Below are 21659 nucleotides of genomic sequence, written 5' to 3'. Positions count from 1 at the left end.
AGACTTATTATTAATAGAAGGCTGTTAGCAAAATATATCTGATATTTCTAGGATTACTTATGGAAAACAAACCTGGAATCCATAGACTCATTGGGCATAGTTCCCTAGAAAATGTCATGTAAGCTATATAACTAGTTGAATATAACACAAAGAAGTTTATATGACTGAACAATGCCTTTCCATATAAGTAATAGCTCTGTGTACACAAATCAGAGACATCATAAGGTGACCTGGGACACAGTGCATATTCACGCAGGAAGAAAGGGCCTGGGAACTGCACTGGCAGTCTGGGACCTCTCTTGGCTTTGGCTTTGCCTTGTGATTATTTGTGTCCCTGAAATTATTATTGAAGCCTGAATACACATAAGATTTCATTCATAAGAACTGACAGATGGTGTAACCCCTTATTTTGGAAGGTAGGGCTATTTTTTTTTTTTTTAGGTTTGGCACCTAAAAAGATTTTTTCTCTATGAGATATGCTTACTTTGTAGGTACCAGAAAAATAAGAAAAATTCTTAAATTTCTTTGGTTTTGTTTGGGGACTCAAATCTGAGAGGCACTTCCTGGATATTAGGGTTTTTCTGATTCTAATATAAAGTATGGCACCCCTTGAAAGTGGCCTCTATAACTGACCTCCACTGATAAATTCCTTAATTGCAGAAACCATGTGAGATTCACCTTAGGATCACTGGTGCGCAGAGCAGATATTAAGATAAATGAGTAACAGTGATTTTAGTTGGAGTTTAGGGCTTGATCTTTGCTGAAGTTCATGAAAGAGGGATGGGCCTGAAATAATATTTAATTGTGTCTCAGGGGCTTTATTTTTGGCTGTAGAAGAAGATTGTGGCCCAAGCTTGGGGGCAGAGAATACAGAAGGCACTAGAGAAATAGCTGCAATATATTCCTCCACCAAACTCCAGGCACAAGTTTCAGCCTTTGCAGAGAAGGGAGCTGTTTTCAGGTTATAGTGAGATATGGGGCATAAGTCATTTTTACTTTGGTTATAAATCATGTCACAGATTAAAGGGGAAGGGCTTTCTCCCATTTATTCTTGCAGCAGTATTGTTCAGACAGTGTGATGACTAAGGGATTATACAACATTGTACCATCTCATTGAGTGTTTGGCTACTGTGGAAGCCCATCGAAACCCCTGACGTGGCAGGAGTCAGTGTTCTCCTGCAGAAAGCTGTGGTCATAAGGAAGACGTTATCCTCAAACAGCATAGAAGACAGAGGAGGTCAATAAAAAGAGTATGCTGGAAGAAAACAATCGCTTATGGCCAGCTGGAGAAATGCCTAAGGATTCAAAATATGAACAAACAGAACAAAAAAACAAACTAGAGGAAGTTTTGATTTGCGGGTTGTCGGGGAAGAGGTTCAAGGTCCTGTATTAAACAGGTTGGAGCAATGAAATAGTGAAACATACATATTCACGTCCAAGTGTCCTTAGTTGTACCCAGAGGCTATTGGCCTCTGGGGAAATATTGATCACAAATATTGGCTGAGTGAATGGAAAGATCTGATTGTTTATTTTTCTAAGTCTCATAAAATAAGAAAAATGTTTCAGACCATATCACACAAGAAAAATTTAAAAATGGAGATGGGGCGATGAAAGAGGTCGTAAACGTCAATGAGTCTGCTTCAACAGAGTTAGGTTGCGGGCGACAGTTTATGTCAAAACAGAGTTATTACCATGTATTGAATGGCTTACAAAATTGTTGGAAAGGTGGTAGAAGAAGTTTCTAGCCTGAGCTTCTGAGAATTTCTACCAGTGATAGGGAAACTCCCACCTGAGCCTACACCAAGTCATTAACTCCGAAAGCCGCTAACCACAGTTTTGCACTGCCTCTTGCAATTTATAACAGCAAAGTGAGCGCCTTATGCCCGGCCCCTTATCCCACTTAACTCAGTTTCAAATCCAAATCTCACGTGAGTGCACCCAGTTGGTAGAACTTAAATCACATCCAGAACTCCAGCAGCAAGGAAATCTGGGGATTGTTGCTTTTAGCTTTCTAGCCCCTACAGTTTGGAAAGACACAGTAGAATAAGGTTGGAATGGACACCAGACTAGCCAGTGCACAGAATCCATCATGATCAGGGTTCAGAAAACCCACTCCATCCCCTACCTTACATTGTTTATTCATAGAATAAATATTTATCAAATGTCTGCTAAGTTTTAGATCCCATTCCTTGGTTTCAGCAATAAACAGGATAGAAAGGTAGAGAAAAATAAACTTGAGTTATTTTCCTCTTTTATTTCTTTTCTTTTTCTATTTTAAAAGTAAAATTCAGATTTGGGGCTGGGTGTGCCTTCTATAAGAGATGCCTTTGTCTCTGGAGAAGGAACACAGGCCAGAGAGTGGCCCAGGAAAATAGGAGGCTTGCTTGCTGGCTGGTTAAAATCAACTCCATTCTCAGACTTAAAGGATGAAGATGAGAGGAATCATGAGGCTGCAGAATTTCCCAGCCCTGTGTACCAGCATACAGAGTAGACAGGGATTTGGACACAAACCCTGCTCAGGATAGGAATTTATTTGGCTAGAATATCCCTTTCATTTTATCTGAGAACTAAGACTGACCATAACAGCTAAAGGGAAGAAGCTGGAACACTCAGTTGAAAAGAAACACAAGCACAAAACCTTAGACAGCAGGGCACATACCCGCAGCAACGGGTGGCAGTTGTACAGAGGGACGTCAACTGCAGGCTGGGTGGCTTAGAACAGGAAAGCACGTGGTGTAGGTAATTCATCAATACATTCAAATACATAGAGTCTCAAAACATAAAAGACAGCCAACCATCTCATACTATCTCAGGAGAAGATTCTTCCCAAAAATATTTCATTTTTTTCCAGTTTTGGGCTTGAACTGGAAATACTGTGAAGAAAGCTGTACACTGTATCTATCAAAATGTGAGGAAAAATTCTCAAAGAAACAGCTAAATTTGGTGGTATTTTAAAGTTTGCATGAAATGAATTATTATTTAAAGACCAGCTCAGTCATCAGTATCTAACTTGAATTTTCATTTTTTTTTTTTTTTGCAGAGTGTAAAGAACTCTGTTAAATGGAATTGTCCAAAATACCACCAAAGTGCTCAAGCTCATTTAGATATATAATTATCTCTATAGCCATTTAATAAGATAAGTGGAGGAGATAAAAAAATGTTACCCCATTTTATGGATCAGAAAATTATGGGGGTTTAAATATGTTCCTCAAAGCTTACATGTTGGAAACTTAATCGCCAATGTAACAGTGTTGAGAGGTGGGATCTTTAAGAGGTGATTAGGTCATCAGGGCTCTGACCTCCTGATCTCCTGAATGGATTCATGCCATTATCATAGAAGTGGGTTAGTTATTACAGGAGTGAGTTTGTGATAAAAGAGTGAGTTTGATACCCTTCCTGTCTCCCCCTCACGTGCTTTCCTGTCCTTCTGCTGTCTGCCATTGGATAACACAGCAAGAAGACCCTCACCAGATGCTGAGCAGATGTCACTGCCATGCCTTTGGACCTCTCTGGCTCCAGAATCATGAGCCAAATAAGTTTCTGTTCATCATAAGTTACCCAGTCTGTTATAGTAGCACAAAACAGACTAAGACAACCAGGCAAATACTAAGCTAAAGAAAGCTCATCTGACTGGTCATAGACTTTAAGGCCAAAATGGTTATTAGAAAGAAGGGTAAGCACATATTAATGAGAAGGCAATATGCCAGGAAGATAAAATAATTGTAATGTTTAAGCTTATGGGCACCAAATAACATTTCTTCAAAATATATAAAGCAAAAATTGAAAGGCTATGATTAAAATATAACAAATCCACCGTAATAATAAGAAATTTCGATACACCTCTCAGATATTGATATATGAAGCAGATCAAAACATAGCAATGTTACAGATGTGTAAACAACACAATTAACATGAGTGATCTAATAGATAAAGAACATTTTATCTAGCTGTTGAATAATTCTTTGACATATAGGGAACATTTGCACAAATTTATCATTTACTAAGCCAAAAAAAGTCTTTAAATATTCCAGTCAGTATCAAAGACTACCTTTACTAACAACAAGAAAACTAATTTAGCTATCAGTAAGAAAAAGATATGTAAGAAAATCCTGTGCATTTGAAAGTTTAAAAGCAAACTTCTAAATACCTCCTAGGTCAAAGAATAAATTGGAATAAGAATAAATGGAATATAGAAAATACTTAGAACTAAATGATAATGAGAATAAAACAGAAGATATGGGGGCTGCTGTTAGAGCAACAGAAAACTTTGGTGCCCTACAACTGTCAAAGAAATTGAATCAATAGTTAAAAAGCCTCCTCATACAGAGAAAACCAAATATAGATAGTTAGATGTACATGAAAATCTATCAAATGTTTATCAAACAGCTAATTTCAATTGGATACACACTTTTTCAGTAAATAGAAAAAAAGAGAAAAACCCCTCCCTAACTCTTTCAAAGCAGTTATTTTTAGACTTGATAGCTAATGGAGATAAGAAGATTATTAAAAAGGGGAAAATTGCAGAACAGTTAGATGTAAAAATCTTAAATAACATATTTAGACACTGATTATAGTCTTGTATAAAAAAAGACATTGTGATCAAGGTGCATCAGTTTCAGGAACAGAATATATTGTTCATGATCCTAGCATCTTCTAGCTTCCATCATTTGCATGGAGAATTCAATTCTGTCTTTGATTGCTATTTTGAAAGCAATGTCTTTTTTTTCTGGCTTATTTAAGATTTTGTCCTTATTTTTGGTTTTCAGCAGCTTATTATGAGCCAATGTGGGGCTTATTTTGCATTATCTTAACTAGGTTCCTCAAAGCTTCTTGATTTTGTGGGTTAGTTTTTAAATTAGCTGTGGAAAATTTTTGGTTATTCACTCTTCAAATATTACTTCTTCCCCTATTCTCTGTCTCCACTCTTTCTGAGACTCCAATTATATGCCTGTTACACTTTTTTTTTTTTTTTACTATAGCTTGCATGTATTTTATGTTCTTTTTTGTGTTTACTTTTCCCCCTCCCTTTGTGCTTCAGTTTGGATATTTAATACTTGGAGGGGATACCTGGAACCTTGTGCCTTATTTCTCCTGGACTTAACCCCATATGCCTTTTCTCTTTGCTGATTTTGATCTATGTTCTTTTGTAGTAACAAATCATAACCATGAACATAACCACTTAAAAGCCCTATGAGTCCTTCTAGTGAATCATCAAGCCTGAGGATGGTCTTGGGGACTCCCAACATAGATACCATTTACAAAAAGAGCAGAAATAATAAGGTATCTAAAAATAAATCCAAGAAAAGGTGTGTTATACCTCTAGACAGAAAATTATAAAGAACAACATTAAATAATAATACTTAACAAATTTAAAGATATTTCACATTCATGGATAAAAAATTCTTAAATATATCAAATTTTAAAAAGTTATTGATAGTTATGGTAACATTCTGATAAAAATCCCAATAGAATTTTAAACAAACTTGATGATTCCAAGTTTCATATGGAAGGACAAAGGACTGAGAATATCCAAAAGGATGAATATGTTACAGGAATTTGGCACAACAAATACCAAGAGTTATTATAAACCAATAGGAATTGGGACAGGGAGGTATTGGTACAAGGATAGTCAAATTTATCAATGGAGCAAGAATCGAAAATTCACACATATATGGAAGTTAATTCTAATTTGATTAATGATTTAAATGTAAAAATCAAAACTTTAAAACTTTTAAAAGGAAACATTGGAAAATATTTTTCTGGGCTTTGTAGAGAAGCGTTTCTAAATAAGAGTCAAAAAGCATAATTCATAAAGAAAAGAGTGAGAAGTCTACTTCATGAAAACAAAGAGCTTGTGTTCTTGAGAAGATATAATAAAGGGAATAACAATGTGAGCCATAATGCCACACATACAATCAATAAAGAACTAGTCTTGGGCCAGGCATGGTGAGTCACACCTATAATCCCAGCATTTTGAGAGGCCACGGAGGAAGGATTGCTTGAGGTCAGGAGTTTGAGATCAGCCTAGGCAAACTAAATTTTTGTAGAGACAAAAAATTAAAAAAATTAGCAGGGATGGTGGCACACACCTGTATAGTCCTAGCTACTTGGGAGGTTGAGGTGGGAGGATCACTTGAACCCAGGAGTTCAAGGCCACAGTGAGCTATGATTGGGCCACTGCACTCCAGGCTGGGTGACAGAGTGAGACCTAGTACCTATTTTAAAAAAAGAAATGGTCTCTAGAATGTATAAACAACTACTAGAACTATTAGAAATCAGTAAGAAAGTCATCCCAATAGATGAAATGGACAATAAAAGGAACAGACATTTCACAAGAATATATCTATCATCAATCTCATTAACCAGAGAAATGCATAATAAGATAAGGAGATACCACTTCATGCCAATGAATAGATTAAATTGTCTAAAATAAGTTCTAGAGATGATGCAGATCAATAGGAACACATTTCTAATGGAGGGGTAAGTTGGCATAGGCACTTTGTAGAACAGTTTCACAATAATATGTAAAGTTGAACATTTGCATACTCTATGACTTAACAATTCCACTGTTAGGCATGGTCCCCAGAGAAATCCTTGTACATGTCTACCAGAAGTCATATATAGAAGTCTTCCTTGTTGTACTGTGCAGTACATGATAGTAAAAACTAGAATCAATGTAAACGTCCACTGATTGGAAAATGGATGTATAACTGGATTTACCACTTGCAGTATCACACAGTGTAATATTACACAGTTATACCCATTAACATGGATGATTCTCAGAAAGCTAATTTTGAGTAGGAAAAAAAGTCAAGTTTCTGAAGACTACAAACAGATATTATAAAGCTCAAGACATGCAAAACTAAACCATCTATTGTTTAGGCAAAAATACACATATGGTTCAACATTTTTAAAGGAAGGTATTAACACAAGATATACGGTGATTGTCACCCCAAGGGGAGGGAGCAGAATGCATCTGGGCACAAGAGATATCAAGGCAACTGTTACCATTCTTTTCCTTTTGCCGGCTGGTGAGTACCTAAGTATTTGTTTTAACATTACTTTCTAAATTGTACATGTGTTTTATATACACTCTCTTTTTAGTATGATATATTTCAAAATAAATGATGAAAAGTATTCTCATAACAATAATTAAAAAGATTAAATGTAGCTAGTTTTCACAATAATGAGCAAATCTCCAGAAAAAGAGAACTATATTATGAACTAGGGAAATTTCTATGTTTCTACTGTCTCATTTATTCTGTACCATTAAGATAGCCTGACTTATCTTTTTAAGGTTTTGTTTGTAATTTTTCTTTCTCAAATTCACCAATATTTTCATGTTCTGATACTTATGGCCTAAGACGTATTTAGTTTGCAAACTATTATTCTTCCAAATAGAAATATATGTGTAAATTGTCTTCTAAATTAGTTTGGACATTTTCCATAATCTGTTCACTAATTTTGAAGCTGGCATAATTTAAGTGACCTAAGCCAAAGGAATTTATTTGGCAAAGTTTGTCATACCCAAAGATAGCTTCATCAACAAGAAAAATGAGTCCCAAGGCTCCAAGACATAACCAGATAAGTGTGTTGATGTCATTGCCTGGCCTTCCAAGTGACAATACACTTCACACATAAGATAGTGGGTGGCCCCGAGTACTATTTACAAACTCCCTCCTACATGACAGGATTTACTCCTTTGGCAAGGAAGATAATGTGGTAAAATATTGAATTCACATGGATGCATTTATCTTTTAAGATATTGACTAGAACACACACACTTATCTAGCTGACTCAGTGGTTTTTCTCATTGCTGCATAAGACAGGAAACAAATTTAAAGTGATACGCACAATGAGATCTTACTATGATGTTTCTCAACGGACTGGGGAAAGGAAGCTATTATGAGAGATTTTTTCTGAAGAGTGGTCACTGGGAGGCTCTGCAGCTCACCAAGAACACCTGCTTGGCTAACACCGACGCACTTTACTCGCTGTCTCTCTAATTGGAAACAGATGCTGAGATTGCATGAGCCAAGCAGCAGATATATTCATGACTACTCTTAAGTTGTCTGAAAGAGCAGGTTTCAGACATTTGTCCTTTGAATGACTGTCCTGTTCTCCATAATGGTTGTTTAGCAAAATCATCAGGGAACGATACTATCCTAATATTCGGCTGTCTAGGAGGATACAGGACAGTGTAACAGGGACACTAAAAACCACAGAAGAAACAGCACATCATTCAGGAGTTTTAACTTCACTCAAAAATTTGGAGGTAAAAAATTATGAAATTTAATATGGTAAGAAATTAAAATCATTTTTGCAATAAAGCAAAAATATTGTGGAAAGGTAGTCACAATTTGCATACTTTTTAAAAGTGAAAACCTGATTCAGTCTTCAAATAAATTTCCCATTTTTATCCAACCCCTTTGGGGGCTGTGTTCCTACATCCCTTAAGGTATTTCTTACGGTTTTAAGTGTACCCTCCTCAGCATCAATGGAAGAAGTGTGAAAAGCACTGACCTAAGCTAGTGGGATTAGAACAGACTAGATTTTTCCCAATGATGAATCTGTGCTAAAATGTAAAAGGACAAGCCAGGGAACTCCAGAGAGTTGACCCTAATTGGGGGTTGACTTGGTACTTACCATAAAATAACTTCTTTTTCTTCATTAGGAGTCACTTCGCTTCCAAAAGTCTGTGCACTTTGGCTGATGAATAATTAGCAGGAGATGGGAGAGAGGCTTTTTACTTGCATGGAGGAAAAGAAGTCTTTTTTGTTCGTTGAAGTCATGGTAGAACAGCTCTTCTTAGCAACTTTGTCATCCCACAAAGAGGAAGTAGGCCTTTAAGGGCAGGCATAGGCAACCCATGAAATATCATGTGGAGAGAGGGGTGGTCGGCCTCAATAAGGTGGAGGTGAGAAAAGAGTTTATTTGGAGGAACCAAAGGTTATCAGACAGCAGGGAAAGGGAAGATAAGGCCAGTCATTGGCCAGCATCAGGGAATAGATGACAAAGATGAGCTGAGATCACCGCTGACCAACTTGCAGAGAAGACTGGCATATTGAAAGAGAAGAACCAGCAACAATAGTTGCCTATTTGCTCAAGCAAATTGCTCAAGACGAATGAAATGGTTGAGAGCAAAATTTGAAGTAGTGGTGCCTGTGTCTGCTTCCTCACTTATAAAATGTGCCCATTCAGGGCCCGTTCAGGGCCACGTGTGTTTAAAGAGCTAGATAATTCAAGTCACCTGAGACAGTATCTGTACAAAGCAGACACTCTGTGAGTGGCAGCAACTGTTATTATCATTGCTATTTACTTGTAGGAAACCTATGTAGGCTTATGTGCAGCAATATAAACCCAAAGGTTTGCTGATCTATGCAGAAAAAGTGTGGAAACTGTCAAAATATAATAAGACACCAGCTATGATCGATCCACTACAGGCCTCTGTAAAATCCTGTCTAATAGGAACCAATTTACCACATTTTGCATGGCCCAGTCTGCAGCCACAAATACATAAACCAGAAGATGGTTTCTTCTCCCTTCTTCTTCCTAATCAGCTCAGTTCTTAAAAAGCTTCCAGCAGTCACCTTTCCTGAACCTCAGTGAATGAGATGTTCTTCCTTAAAATTTCCAGATATCTAACAATGGTTTTATTTACAAGAAAGTCTCCCCTTTGCTAAGAATACCTATCAACTATGCAGCCCTGTAAACTTCTTGCTGAGCAGAAGGGCTGGTAAATTTTTAATGGCTCACACCTGCTTTGCATTTGCTTCCAGTTGCAGGTCATTATGCCCCTCTTTTGATATTTCCCCGCCAGCCACAAGGGTAGCTTTGAAAGCCCAGGTTTGTGAGCACAATGCTCTCAAACCTGGGCCAGAACTTCTTAAATTTTAATGTGTATAAGAATTACATGGAGGCCATGAGCAGTGGCTCATGCCTATAATCCTAGCACTCTGGGAGGCTGAGGCGGGAGGATCACTTGAGTCCAGGAGTTGGACGTTGCACTGAGCTATGATGATGCCACTGCACTCTACCCAGGGTGACAGCGAGACTCTATCTCCAAAAAATAAAAATTAAATAAAAAATTACATGGAGATCTAGTTAAAATGCAGATTATAATGTAATAGGTCAGGGTGAGGCCCGAGAGTCTGCAGGTCTAACAAGCTTTCAGCTGATGTCCTCAGAGCACAGTTTGAAAAGGGCAAGGTGCTAGAAGGCAGGGTGAGCTATGACTGTTTACTCACTTCTTGCATTTTGTGTCATCAGTGGGTAGCAAGGCATTGACCCCCAAGAGAGTCCTAGTTAGTCGTAATGTTTAATGAGTATTTAAAGACCAAAATGGCCCAGCTAACTCATGCAGCAGAGATTTCCAGATGCACACCGGGTCATTCAAACCAGTGCATATGAGGATTTTGCTAATTGGTAAAGTTGGCTCTCATACCTGTTTGCAAGGAAAATGGCATGTATATTTTCTGAAAACACATTGAATTATGTATCTGTGATTACAAAAGATGAAGGGAAAAGTCAACTCCAAAGAAAACTGTTTGTTAGCTACTAAGAATCTAGCTGACTCTCTTCTTCAGTCTTCATCTCTTTTATCTTTCCAAAAAACTTGCCCAGCCAACCACAAAATGGCTCTGAGATACTCAGCTCTCAGCAGGGAAGGGAGACAAGCATTCCCCCGTGTACAAAAATGTCCTTTCTTTTCAAAGGTATTTATTTAAAAATCTGTCTTTGCTGTTTTCCCATCAGCCCTGAAGTTATCTTCCAGAAGAGTGTATATACATTTTAATCAGCATTATCTCAAGAGGAAATGCTATACTCTAATTAATGGCTCAAGCAATTGTGCTAAGTATAACAATTGCCTGACGGTCATATTTTGTGTTAACTGTATGATTACTGTTTGTGCATTGTTTATTCAAAAGTCATGTTATTACCATCTCCAGATAATCAGCATTTACTCCCAGCATTCAGAGCATCAGTGAGGGGGTGCCAAACAGGCTATTGATTTTATTTAATATGTTGCATGGCAGCTTCTCAGCCACCAGAGCAGGGAGGTCCTGGCCATGACTACTTGGTATTACTCAGTGTGATGGACATTAAGGAGCTGACAGATTACATTTTGTGATGCTTTAGAGAATTGTAACAAATTAAAGGAAAATCATGGTGTACCAAATATATTCTACAAGACATAATACTTGCTCTGTCTCCATTCTTATTGTCCCTATATTATGGCCTCACATGGGAGAAACCACCTCTAGCTTGTACTGAATACTACCTGTAGAAAGAATATTGAAACATAAAACACCAGAAGTCAATATCATTTCCACACTCTGTGCAGAGCCATATGGGAACCGGAGGCAAAAGGATATATCAGTAACAAGGATGCCATCTTTATTTAATATTGGGTTATTTTGCTCACTCTGAATTTTTTTGGCATGAATTTTGACTTTTTAAAAATCACGATAAAACATTATTTATCTTGATCACTGAGTTTTTTAATGCCCTCTTAAATTTTGTGCTCAGGATGAGTGCCTCACCTTAGTGTTGGCCTTGTCATTAGAGAGGAGAGCATCTATTTAACAACCAAGAAAATAAGAACGTTTATGAAGAAAAAGGCTGAGTTAATGTCACTACATGTTGAGAAAAAAAAAGAGCAAAAAATGACGGGTTGTGTTTCCATGAACTGGAAATCAAAGCTAATAGGATGTGAACGTGTGTGCTGATGATTCTTGCAGCTGCAATGGGCAGAGGAAATGCTTTGAGCACTTTCTCAAAAGTCTCCTCAGTGTTTTAACTTAAAATCATCTTATAAAAGAAAAGCCTTTGTTGTGGTTTATTTGGGTCTCCTTCATCTTAATAGGTCTTTCACACAGTAATTTGCAACTTTTATCCAAGTTGAACTTCTAATGCACATGTTGTAAATACTGAGAAGCGACTGTGGTGGTAGTTACAGGAGGTAGGCACCGCTTGCTTTCAAACCAAAGTCTTTATCTTGGAAGCTGTAGACTCTTGCTTCATTTTTATCTTTCGATGTTCCTTGGCACAAGCTTAGTGAGGAAGCTGGGTTTGGTGGAGAAAGCACAGGCTTCTCTGACTCACAGTTCATGTGACACTGGACAAGTGAGGCTCTAAGTTCACCGAGGCTCAGTTTTCTCATGTTAAGTGGCAGGAGTCAAATCTGCCACATACACCTTACTGGGTTGTTTCCAAAGTAATGCACAGAAAATTGCTTTGTAAAATATGACCACCGTATTTATTATTAATAGTTGACCATGAATGGACATAAAAATAATAACTTCAGAGGATTTTTTCAACATTATTAGGTAAAATACTTAGAACAATGCTTATATATAGTGCTAAAAATGTCAATATTATATCATTATAATTTTTACCACCTTCATCTGATATTCTTCAAAGTCTCCAATAATTTCCGACCTAAAAATAATTTCTAAAAGGGTCACATTACTTTGTAGCTTATTCATATGTAGCATGTTTAATACCCTCATTGCAGAGAGATAAAGCTCAGAAACTTCAAATACTATAGGGTTTCTCTGGCCCTTGCTGCCGTATCTTAGGTGCTTACAGTTTCCCCTGAATCCTTCTTTCTTTGTCCTTTGTGTGGGGAAGGTTGTTTTACATTTTTCTATTCTCTCTTGTGTTCTTTCTCTCCATTGCAGTTCAATGTTATTTTCCATTTTCCCTTTATTTTCATAACCAATTTCCCCCCATGCTTGGCACCCTACCTTCTATTCTCTGTCTTCAATTCTTTCCACAATTTTCACTATTCCTTCTTTGCTGTCTCATGTGGGAGCAAGGGCACATTTATTTAACCCCTCTGAAAATCCTGTGTTTTGATGAGAAAAGACTGGCTTTCTAGCAGTGCTAAAAATAGAATAATTCCTTGAAGGAATGCATGATGGGGCCAGTTAGTAACCGGATAAATGGAACTTGGACTACAAGGCAGAGATGTGGTCACGAAGAAAACATAAAGACTCACTTACCTGGTCCAGGGGATGGCATCAGAATGGGTCTAGCAGCAAGGCTGACTTGATGAATCCAAACCAGGAGGCTTATGTTTCTCAGCCTGGGAGGCAGAAGCTAAGCTTAAAGGTGGCAATAAAGTGTCCCCAAAGGTGGTCGAGGCAGGGCTGGGGAGGTTGTAAGGTCTGGTAAGGACAATGTGGGAGCAACGAGCCAGTACATTCAGTCCTTACTGCTTAGCTTTTAAATAGCAAGGACAGAGCTATCAAATTCAATTTGTATTTTGTGAAAGAGTTTAGGCTTAATAATTTTAAAACTCAAGCTTGCATTTGATTTTTTTCAAAAGCACAATTAAATAGAAAATAGGTCCCTCAGTGGCTCACACTTATAGAAGCCAAATGGTTTGGATCAAAATACTATTTCCAAGTCACCAGCATCAACCTGTATCAGTAAAATTATAAGGACAGGCAAAGCAAATTGGAAGAAAAAGCATTGCTTGAAGGTAGGTCTTTCAAATTCAAATGAAGTGAGAGTAAAATTCACGGTATTTAAAGAACCAGACCTTGCTGCTGCTTTATTGAACCAAGCTGTGGTTTCCTTGCTCCGACAACAGACATAGTGACTACCGCAAGGGTTGCTGTAGGAATTAGATGAGATAATGTGGGGAATGTGTGTATACTACAATGTTCAACACATGGATAGGTGTCTATATTAGTTTCCACTGCTATGTAACAAATTTCCATAAACTTAGTGGCTTGAAACCACAGACATTCATTATCTCACAGTTCTGTCAATCTGAACTCCGGGCACTGAGAGGCTGATTACCTGCTCAGAGTCTCACAGGCTGAAATCCAGGTGTCAGCGAGCTGCATTCCCCTTACAGACTGACCAGGGAAGAATTCCTTTCCAAACTCATTCAAGTTGTTGGCATAATTCAATTCCTTGCGAGCTTCAACTAGGGGTTGATCTCAGCAACTACAGGCCACTGTCAAGTCTTTTTCACGTGGCCCCCTTTATATTCAAAACCAGCAACAGAGAATCCCTCTCACATCAAACCCCTCTCATACTTTCAATCTCTGTAACTTCGGAAAGGACTTACCTGGCTAGGTCAGGTCCACCAGAACGCTCTCCATTTTGGCTAGGTCAAAATCAACAGACCAGTAACCTAATCCCAGGAGTGGTGTCATAGGCACAAGTGTGCCTGCACGGAAGGGGAGGTGATTATACAAGGCAGGTACACCTGAGGCGGGGCGGGCAGGAATCTGGCAGCCATCTTAGAATCCTGCCTGCAACAGTTTCCATTAAGTGGTTATTATTGTTTGTTCCTGAGGCATAAATAAAGTAGAACTCCTAGGAGATAAAACACTTCTAGTCATTACAAATTTCAAGTTGTCTGGTGAGGTATCACATAGAAGTAAAACAAGCATATAACAGGCTCTCATAAGTCGGGACACCTGGAAAAGTTACAGGTGGGATAGGACTCCTCAACCTAGAGAGAGGTCTGAGAGTTGACTTAGTGGTGGGTGACCCAACACTGTATCTGAAATCATGGTTTGACTTCAAATGCACCGTGGGCAGAAAAGGAGAAAACATTTAAGCTAGAGCACACAGTTATGGGATTATCTAGAAGGACGGATAAAGCTAGCTAAAATTAATAATAGTTGCCAAGGGGGCTGTTTAAGCTCTATGTCTGGACATCTTCTAAACTGGGGTAAATTGTCCTGCATTTGAAGTAGTTTGGGCATAGTCCTGTCTGAAGCCAAGGAAAGATAAAGTGTTGCAGTCACTCCTTCCAGCCCTGTGATTCGGATTTTGTGTCTGAGGAGGCAACACGCCTATTGAATCAGGCTCACCACAGGCTCCATCGCAACACTGAACTGTGTCTGTGCAAAAGAACAAGGTTAAGTCAGGATTCCCTGATTAAGACCAGTTAATATAAACACCGAAAAGCCCATGTGCTGCCAGCATAGCTTTTGGCAGCAACAAGAGAAAGAAGAAAGAACTGTAATAGAATAACAACAAAATAACGTCTGGTCCTCCCCTCCCCCTGCCCCCACCAAATCCCATTTGTTGATCTGAGGCTCTGAATTGCTCAGTACTTGGATGTTTTGCTCTCACATGTCATTGTTGTGTTGAACCTTCCCAGGCGTGGACAGAGCTCACTGCTCAGGAGATTAACTTTCCAAAGCCAAAATGCTTGACCAACTTGAAATCTATTTGTGGAATTTATTGTTATTTTCATCGCTGAACCATGAAAAACAAATTCAACAGAGTCCTAATACCCCAGCCCATCAAGAAATATCTCTAATTTCTTGACGTGTCCAAGAGTTAGAAAGAGTTGAGAGAAGTATCACTGTCTATTTATATATTATCTTTCCCTCTTTCTTCTTTAAATCTGGGGTTTTTTACTTGAGAATGGAGTTGTTTTGATTACTGTCAGTTTTTCTGGCTAATGTAGTTTTCTCATCAGAAGAAGGCTTGAACGCTTTTAACTTGATAGCAAAGAGAAATCATGATAGCTTCTTTTGACAACGCTTTACACAAAAACAAACAAAACAAAACAAAAATCTCATGAACTGGTAGAACAAGAAGACATGGCATATAAGAAACAAAGCAACTATGTTCTTGATTCTAACGAGGTACATGATTTTCTCTTATCGAAAATTCAAATATCGGGTGTTGAACTTCGATAAAGCATTCATGATTTATTGATCTACTTGTGGAGTTAAAAGATTATTCTTACAAATATTGTCTCTGCCATAAAGTACTTACTAAATATTAAAGAAAATGGAACATTAATGTAAGCATGACAGTCACTTAGAATTTGTGGACACTGAAGAAAAAGCTCTGGATAAATGATCTGACAACAAAAGAAGGCTTATCAGTAAGGTCCAAGAGGACAATAATAAATATTAGTAAAACTTCTTATAGTTTATAAAATCTCTTAGATCATCTCAATGGGAGGAGGGTAAGGAAAGGAACATTTACTGACAGTCAGTGATGTATAGGCACACTGTAAGGTACCTTTCAGGTCCCATTTCATTAATGTTTTACATTGATTCTGCAAGGAGGGATATCACCTCAATGTTGTAATCTCCAAGAGCCTCAAAGTGTTTAAGTGACTTGTCACTCTGCATAAAAATGTAGACGCTTCAAACAACTTTTTTGCTCTCTCTTTGTCTCTCTGATTTTTTGGTCAGGAATTTGGAAAGAGCTTAGCTGGGCAGTTCTCATATAGAGTCTTTTGGATGGTAGTAGCCACTGGGGCTTCAGTCCTTTGAAGCCTAGACTCAGCTGGACTTCCAAGCTGGTCATTCTTTCCCTGGTTTTCAAGAGTACCAGATTTGGTCAGCTGAATTCCACGGCAAGGTGAGAAACTGACTTTGGACAGAGCTCACAAACTACCTGGAGCTCCTGAAATCAGACGTGGTTGGTTCAAGGCCATTTAGCACGTTCTCAAATCCAAGGCTAAAAGTGAAACCAAGAGGTCCTCATACCTTTCTAGCTCAACCTGGTTAACGGGGTCTAAAAACACTTTATTTGCTTGTGAAAAACAAAATTAAAGGAATATATAACCACTTTTGCTTCCCCAGGTTGTGTGAAAATGTAGTTTATGTATTGCTTTGCTTTTGAAAGTTTTTTTTTAAAATTAAATGTTTAAAAAGTGATTATTGGTAAGTTTGATATAAACGTAGCTATTATTGAGGATTTCTTTAATACAAGGAATTTTTTTTTTTTTTTTGGTTTTGATTTCTAATCCATGGGTGCTTGTAAGAGTTTTGGTTTGGTTAACATAAGCCAAACTGATCATCTGCCAAACTAGGAAGTATGACATTTTTTCCTTTGGTGTTTTAAATCCCCTTTTCAGTACCCACTTTCCTTCTCCTGTTACTGCAAGTTCATCCCTGCACTGAGAAGAAACAATTCCAATAAAATTCATGATCAGAAATTAGGATGATGATGACGATGACGGTGGTGATGATCATACCTGCTAATCAGTGCTTACCATTTACTTTTTATTTACTCAGTGCTTGTTATGGGGCTAGGTTAGACCTTACATGCATTATTTTATTTAACCTTATCTACCCTATAAGATTGATACTATTTCCCCAGTTTTACAAATGATAAAGTTGACAATTCCAGATGGAAATAACTTATAAAAAGTGCCAGATCTGGCGAATAGTAGAGGTGAAATTTAACTTTCTATTTATTGGACTCCTAAATCTGTTTTTTTTTTTTTTGTTGTTGTTGTTCTAATAATCATAATAATGGACTGGCAAATTAATCTATTATCTGTCCTTGAAAAACTTTCATCTTAAAAGAGGATCAACAGTATTAAGCAGTGATTAACGGAAAGTTAAGAATTAGAATCAGTGTAGGTCCCAGCACGAATAATAGGCCAGTGTGAAAAAAATATTTCCAAGTTGCTGAGAAAGGGCTTCCCAGAATCTCACAAATCACAAACCACACTATGTATTTTGTGACTGAAATGGGAATTAGGAGATCCAAATAATAGCACCAGTTATGCTATTACCAGCTCTAGGCTTTGAGTCCCTCATCTGTAAAATGAGGAAGGGGGAGAAAATAATCCACAGGGATTATTCCAGACCCAACCTCCCATTTATGAAGGCTTGATTACCTGTTGTGGCTGGGTGAGGAGGCTTACGTTGGTAATCCTAGCACTCTGGGGCTAAAGAGGGAGGATTGCTTGAGCTCAGGAGTTCGAGACCAGCCTCAGCAAGAGTGAGACCCTGTCTCTACTAAAAGTAGAAAAATTAGCTGGGTGTCGTGGTGTGCACCTGTAGTCCCAGCTACTTGGAAGGCTGAGGCAGGAGGATCATTTGAGCCCAGGAGTTTGAGGTTGCTGTGAGCTAGGCTGACGCCAGGGCACTCTACTCAGGGCAACAGAATGGGACTCTATCTCAACAAAAGAAAAAAAAAATTACTTGTTGAATGGATATAGTAAATGGATCTTAAGGCTATTTAGTAAGTCTAAAATTCTAGTTTCTTCAGCTTTCAGAACTCCAGTTTCTAGGGCCTTATGTAAATCCTCTCTGAGGTGAAAGATATCCTGTAAAACTGCAGCCCCCAACCCCTGAGCTGCCGACTGGTACCAGTCCGTGCCCTGTTGGGAACTGGGCAACACAGCAGGGAATGAGCAGTGGGTGAGTAAGCGAAGCTTCATCTGTATTTACAGCCACTCCCCATCACTCACATCACCACCTGAGCTCCACCTCCCATCAGATTAGCTGCAGCATTAGATTTTCATAGGAGCGGGAACCCTGCTGTCAACTGTGCATGCGAGGGATCTAGGTTGCACACTCCTTAGGACAATCTGATGCCTGATGATCTGAGGTGGAGCTGAGGCAGTGATGCTAGCACTGGGGAGCAGCTGCAAATATAGATTATCATTAGCAGGAAGGTTTGACTACACAATAAATGTAACGCACTTGAATCATCCTGAAACCATCCCTCCCCACTCTCCACCCCCGGTCTGTAGAAAAATTGTCTTCTGAGAAACTGGGACCCTGGTGCCAAAAAGGATGGGGACTGCTGCTGTAAAACACAGTGTAGGCAATTTTTCAGTGAATGTCATGACAAAATTACAGCTCTGATGCTAATTCATCTCCCAACCTACTTTCCTAGGACTTGGAAGTAAAGACTGAAGGCTGTTTCAGCCCTTTTCATCTTCAAAGTCTTGCTAAAATATCTAATTAATCTTCAAAGTGTCACTAAGGTAGGCACAATCCAAGTGCTGTCACTCCTTTTGAATTTCTTTCATCTGTTCTTGTCAATCATGTTCTTAGAATGGTGGCATTAGAGGAGACCTGGAAGTTTAGTTGAAAACCACATCTGATACTTGATTTCTACAATCATTCCTGCCAAATGTTCATCCAGTGTAGAAGATAACTTTGGGATTCCTTCCCAGCCCAAAGGCTAAGAATTGCCTGTTTTGTCTGCAAATTACGGCACCCAGACAGAACCCCAAGCAGTTAGGTGAACACAACATGACTCTCATGCAGCTGCTGTTGAGTGAACACCTGCAGCAAGCTGGGCCAATCCGAGTGCCTTCCTCCGTAACCAAGAATCAGAATGAAGCCGCTAGACTCAGTCTGGGCTGTTTTCTTGAATGCAGTTGATAACCTTGAAAGTGGTGGTGTATTGACCCTCCTCTGTGTGCACCAGTCAGCAAAAATAGAAATAGGAAGGAAATGTACAAGGAACAGAGATGCAAAATGGAGAAAAGAGGACTCCTTGAATTTCTAATCACTTTCCACTTTTTGGTTCCAATCCCTGGCTGAGCCTCTGCATTTGTGTCAAATTAGCATCCTCACTAATACTCTCAGCCTATTCTTCAACAAATCTAATAACAAACAATTCACTAGAATTTTTTTTTTCCCCATCACCTTCTCTTACAGCTCCCTGTTCTTTTCTTCTGAGACTCTCTGGGTTCAAAGAACAATGTAGGATTCAGGAATTTTTTTTTTTCTTACTCCAATTGGGATGGGGTGGAACATGAGATAAGGAAGAAAGAACTGAGTATTTTTCTGTATTATTGCTGGCTTCTTTTGAATTTATTTCATGCTCTTTCTGGCCTCCTTTCCAGGATGACTATTATAGAATTATATCCATCCCCTGCAGTATTGTAATGGGAAAGGTAAATACATAAACCCACAGCCTAGTTGATTTGCAGGTATTCACATAAGTAGGAAGAATAAAAATTTTAGAATAGAACCTAATTAAAATATTTTCTCACATTTCCAAATTCTGGTTTGGCCTTTCAACTTAACTGACTCAATTCTTTAAATTTTTAGACTGTGTCAAACCATGTCTTAAAAAATCATAAACTGTCAGGCTAAATCAAAAGAAGACCATTACTTAAAGTGTATATCACTGTAAATAACTACTTCCCGAGTCCCCTGCCTGATGCAATTTGGAAATGGCTGTCAATAAAGTCTAAAGAGTGGGTTTTCAGTTGGTAGCAATGACACCTAAATAGAGTCTGGAAATTTAGTACTTAGGTTTTGAAATGTCCTTCTGCTTGACCTAAAGTAAATTGTCTCCTCATGCCTGCTCTTCCACCCGTACCCCCACCCCTTCTCTGAGTGGAGCCTGGGAGGCCAGGTCTGAGTGGTGTCACTTTAGGAAGGGACTGTGTAGCATCTGGGTAAAGGATGTCATGACAGGTAGGAGACAGGTGCAGGGGAGTGCCCAAAAATAGAGGCCCCCAGAGCCAAACTGCAATTCAACCTCTGCCATAGTTGTGCCTTGCCCTAGAGCATGGGTGGGCATCAGAGCGCCATCTCCCCACACTGGTCTCCCAAGTATTTTTAAAGTGTGTCCCTTATACTGGTCAGTAGACAGATGAATCCATCCAGTGCAAATAATGAAGTGCTCCTTAAGAAGACAAAGGATCAGAAATTCATTTTCAATACCCCATTCAGAATAAATATACCTGCTAGCTGATCTTGGCATGATGACATTTCATTCGCTCATTCAGCTCTTCAAAAACTTTTTTTTTTTCCTTAAATAATTGAGCTCCTGCAATGAGCACTACTGGCTTATTATTTGCATAGCTGTCTCTACAGTGGTTCTTAAATTGTGATCCCTGCATAGTCCATTTGAGCTGCTATAACAAAATACCTTAGACTGAGTAATTTACAAATAATAGAAATTTATTTCTCACTGTTCTGGAGTCTGGGAAGTCCAAGATCAAGGCACCAGCACATTCGATGTCTGGTGAAGGATTGTTCTCTGCTTCACAGGTGACAAGTCTTACTATGTCCTTCCATGGCAGAAGAGGCAAGGCAGCTCCCTTCAAACTCTTCTATAAGGGCACCAATCCCATTTCTGAGGTCTCTGCACTCGTAGCTTAATCACCTCCTAAAGGCCCCACATTTTAATATTATTGCATTTGGGGGTACATTTCAACTTATGAATTTGGGGAAACACCAACATTCAGACCACAGCCCTGCATCAACAATAGCCTCATTACCGGGAACTAGTTGGAAATGCAGATTCTTAGGCCCTATCTCAGATTCAATAAACCAGATATTCTGGGTTTGAGGTTGAGCAATCTTTGTTTTAACACGCTCTCTGGGTGGCTCTGATGTAGACTAAAGTTACAGAACCACTGGTCCAGAGACCATAAACTTTCAGGCAGAAAGTCTGTTTCATATAATCCCTTGAAATTACACTCTTCCCATTTAGCAGTGCAGTGATGATCTATAATAGGACTTAAGGTGAAAGTTAAAAATCAATAAATTGATCCTTTCTATATTTAAAATTTAGATATTCTGTTCACCATAATTTTTTTTTTTGCCTTACTTTTGACTTTTACAAATATTTGTCTTGCTACTGAGTTTCCTAGTGACCCCTTAAATTTTGCCCCTGAGGTGAATGCTTCACTCACCGGCCCTTGCCCCTGCCCTTTATGAGGCCACTCACATCAGGAAGAGAAATCAGACTTTCAGGGCAGTCAACTTACTGTCACCCTGGATTCTGAAGGACAGCAGGACAGCTATTCCGGAGGTGGGTTGGGAGGACTCACACTTCAGCTGCGTAGCATAGCACCTCATGCACACAAATTTCACATGGTCCTCAGCTGTGGGTGGTCAGGGTAGAATTGCAGGGTTAGGAGATATTTTTTCAATTTCAGGGATTTTAAACAG

Source organism: Eulemur rufifrons, chromosome 6 (assembly GCF_041146395.1).
Source record: "Eulemur rufifrons isolate Redbay chromosome 6, OSU_ERuf_1, whole genome shotgun sequence".
NCBI lineage: Eukaryota > Metazoa > Chordata > Mammalia > Primates > Lemuridae > Eulemur > Eulemur rufifrons.
Note: the sequence above shows the minus strand (reverse complement) of the source record.